General features: G+C 40.0%; 1 long non-coding RNA gene across 1 annotated transcript; it reads right to left on the bottom strand.

The window, feature by feature from the left end:
* Positions 1-950: 950 nt before the first annotated feature.
* Positions 951-3,093, bottom strand: LOC135100324 (uncharacterized). Its single transcript, XR_010268607.1, has 2 exons — positions 2,982-3,093; positions 951-2,842 (listed from the first exon to the last, which is right to left on the bottom strand). It is a non-coding gene; the product is annotated as an uncharacterized LOC135100324 (long non-coding RNA).
* Between the last annotated feature and the right edge of the window lie 630 nt (positions 3,094-3,723).

The following is a 3,723-nucleotide window of genomic DNA, read 5'->3' as shown; positions in this document are numbered from 1 at the left end:
TCTTTCATTGTCTTTTTTTTTTTTCTTCTTTGCGTTCCTCCTTCTCCTCCTCCTCTTCCTCCTTGTCTTCCTCCTCCTTCCAGTAGTCTGTTTCAAACATCTTTTCATCTCCTCTTCCACTTTATTTTTTTTTCACTTTGTTTCTTTTGCTTCTCGTCCTCCTCCTCCATCTCCACCAGCTCCTCCTCCAACATCTTGCTCTTATCCTCGCCCATAAAATACAGCAGGAACCTCAGCCCCTCTCTCTCTCTCTCTCTCTCTCTCTCTCTCTCTCAAGCAGCAAGTGTTCCCACACTCTCTCTCCTTCCTATCTCTCTCTCTCTCTCTCTCTCTCTCTCTCTCTCTCTCTCTCTCTCTCTCTCTCTCTCTCTCACCTGCTACCATGGCGAGCGGACGTGCCTGGACGACTTCTCTACTTCTTATTTACCACCTACGACATACACTTAGCCAGCGAGTCTTATACACTGACTGCTCCAGGTATGATTCTACTCTGACCTGCAAACCATGAAATAAGTACCAAAGTGTGAAAAACTATAGAAAACCAACATTTTCTATGTGCCTGCCAGCTGTTCGAGTTGAATTAGAACTGTGACGTCATCGAAACAACTGTTGTCAACCCACCCATTCTTCCCTCCCGTATTCCCTCTGCTACTATTTCTTTCTATTTCTGATGTACCCAGTGACATTCTAAGCCTGATCGGAAATGAAATCACCCCTATCTGATCAGAGGAAGGTAAAGTGATAATACGTACTATAACGAAAGCCACACAACTAGTGATCAATCAAATGGATCAAACAATATCCCAAATGCAAAATAGGCTTTGGGTCCATCTCGGCTCATTGCTATCTCGGCCCATCACCATCTCGGCCCATTACCAACTCAGTCCACTGCATACCAACTCGGCCCATTGTTAAAAAAAAAAGCAGCTTGGACAGAGAAACAACGAAAGTTATTAAAATACTTTTATTCATGGCATATATAAAAATAAATCATGTAAATGAAAATACAAGCTGATGTAGATTAAAAAAAAAAAATCAAAGTATAAAAGTAAAAAAGAATGGTAAAAATTTTTAAAACAATGGTAAAAAAAAAAATCTAGTGTACACTGCGATGTGGTAAGATACGGCTTTAAGGAGATTTTTTGCCGACTTCTCACCAGCGTTGCATTCTTCCCAGAGTTTTACAAGTTGACCATGTTGTTTTTTTGTATTTTGTACTTTGTTTACGTAAAACTTTTCCATCAGACAGGAGACGCACTTGTAGTGTAACCAGTCTGGCTTTTTTGTGTAATAGGTTAATAAGTAAGTAAAAACTAAGCTGTTCTTTTCTTGCTTTCAAATTTAACCGGTGGTGCCATCCTTCCACATCGTTATTTGTGCGTATGCTTCGTCCAAAAGCACACCACGTAGAAGGAGGCCAAATAGTCGAGTCGATCCATGTATTCCTTATATAATTCAAAAGATCAACAAGTGCTTGACATCCATTTGTTTTTCTGTAAAATCTTATGAATAGTTCTTCAATATGCTCAGCTGGTACGTAGGGTAATGACAGAACTTTTCTGAGGTATTTGTGCATACCGGCGTCATTTGTGTATGGCACTTGTAAGCCAAATTCTTGTATCTTTCTCCACACCACCTGGCCCCAATGAAAGCTGCAACCATTCATAGGTACATGAGGCATGATTTCTGCAACTGCACGCCAGACACTTTGTTTAAAATCGATGGCTAGAGCTTCAAGTTTTAGTTCACCCAGAAGGTCTTTAATCTTGCCAAACACTTTCTTGTAATCCTTGCGCCTCTTTCCTGACATCATTACAAACAACAGCGGCACTTGTTTTAAGGTTGTTATCACAATGTACAAATGTATGAATGCTGAATAATTGTGTGAATGGGCGTCGTACAACTTTAAAAGTAGCATCGGCATACTAATGCTTTGCCCTCCTGAGCAGGGACAGTTGCTCCTGTGTGGAAAACATCAAATGTCGTCTATCACCAACAGTAATATCGTATTGCAGGGAGTTTTCAGGAATGTGTGTTTCACTTAACTCAAAACTCAAATCTAATGGTTCTGCAGGACGTGCAGCCTTCCGCTTACGATTTCCTTGCCTGGGAAGGTTTTGTGGCGCAGGTAACGAGAGTAGAGACTTACTGGGGTCTACTTCATCACACAAGACCTCATCAACGATGTCTGCAGCAGACCGAAACACGTCTTCCATGGCCTTTTTCTTGATCGTAGACGAAATTTGCTTGCAATTAACGGGCAGGCCTCTGGAGGATGGCAATGTTGATTGGTACCTCTTTCATATATGCCGTCCATTTCTTTTGTTTTAGCCTCGCATGTTACTCTTGTATTCCTCACAACACATCTCCAGTGAACTGCAACACTTGTTTTTCGTTTTATTGTATATGAATAGCCCAAACTGTCAATTAACTTGTCACTTCCTCTTTGAGATGATTGTAACACTTTTTCATAAATAATTTCCTCGAGAACCGTATGTATATCTGTGGGTAAGAGATCTTCTACGTAAATAGCACCCGTTTTACATTCATTTTCAGTGTCCATGCTTACGTCAGTTACATTTTCTATTTGCATAACACATTCCACGGGAGTAGCTCCATTTTCAGTATCCATGCTATGTATGCTCATGTCAGTCGCATTTTCTATAGGCATTGCACATTCCACAGGACTACCAACAGTTTCATTTTCATTCTCCTTGCATTGGTTACACACCCAATCTATGTCTTGTCTTAATTCTACAGCTTTCCGGTACTCCATCCTTGTTATTCCACTGCCACACGTCCTGTGCTGCCAGCGCTGACATCCTTCACATAGTAGTGCTTCCTATTGGAATTTAAACATTTGCTTTAGTTTGCCCATGAAATTTAAAAGTTTCTCTCTATCTTCCAATAACAGGTGTATTATGTATCATTAATACATTTAAACATTGTTTAACAAACCAAGTAAAAAAAAAAGTCTGTACCTGTAAAGGACGCACTATTTGCCGACACATCAAACAGTGATCAGATCGCAGCCCTGCTGGATGAGCCATTACCCACAGAGGAAGTAACTTGTGACTAGTATGTTGTACTGTGATAAACTGTCGTCTATTTATAATATTTTCCTTGAAGTAAGCTCACATTGAGAGTCGAACAATCAAAATTTGGTTCATGAACTTGTTTCGAGATACTCAAGTTTAAAGTAAATGAAACAGAACAGTATATTGTGAGACCGAAAAAACTTGTGACTAGTATGCTTTACTGTGATAAACTGTCGCCTATTTATAAAATTTTCCTTGAAGTAAGCTCACATTGAGAGTCGAACAATCAAAATTTGGATGAGGATTCAATGCAATGAACTCCATATAGTGTAGTGCTTTTTATAAAGAAGGTTCCTAACCAGATTAAGTAAGCTATGGTTCAGGCTTAATGAGAATTCAATGCATATATAATAGAATAGTATAAATCCCAAACCACTTTTTCATCACGAGGCTGCATCACCACCGTGCAACGGTGCAAGGCATTTCACGTCGCTCGTCTCTCTCTCTCTCTCTCTCTCTCTCTCTCTCTCTCTCTCTCTCTCTCTCTCTCTCTCTCTCTCTCTCTCTCTCTCTCTCTCTTATCTCCCCTTGCTCGCGTTTATTTCCCCTCCTTCCGGTCCCCTCTCTCTCAGCATTTCTTTCTTTTCAAACAATTATAACAACGAAATAATTTATAATGTTTAGG

This window comes from Scylla paramamosain, chromosome 5, assembly GCF_035594125.1.
Source record: "Scylla paramamosain isolate STU-SP2022 chromosome 5, ASM3559412v1, whole genome shotgun sequence".
NCBI classification, from domain to species: domain Eukaryota; kingdom Metazoa; phylum Arthropoda; class Malacostraca; order Decapoda; family Portunidae; genus Scylla; species Scylla paramamosain.
The sequence above is the reverse complement of the archived record's forward strand: the minus strand, read 5'-3'. Positions and strand labels throughout refer to the sequence as shown.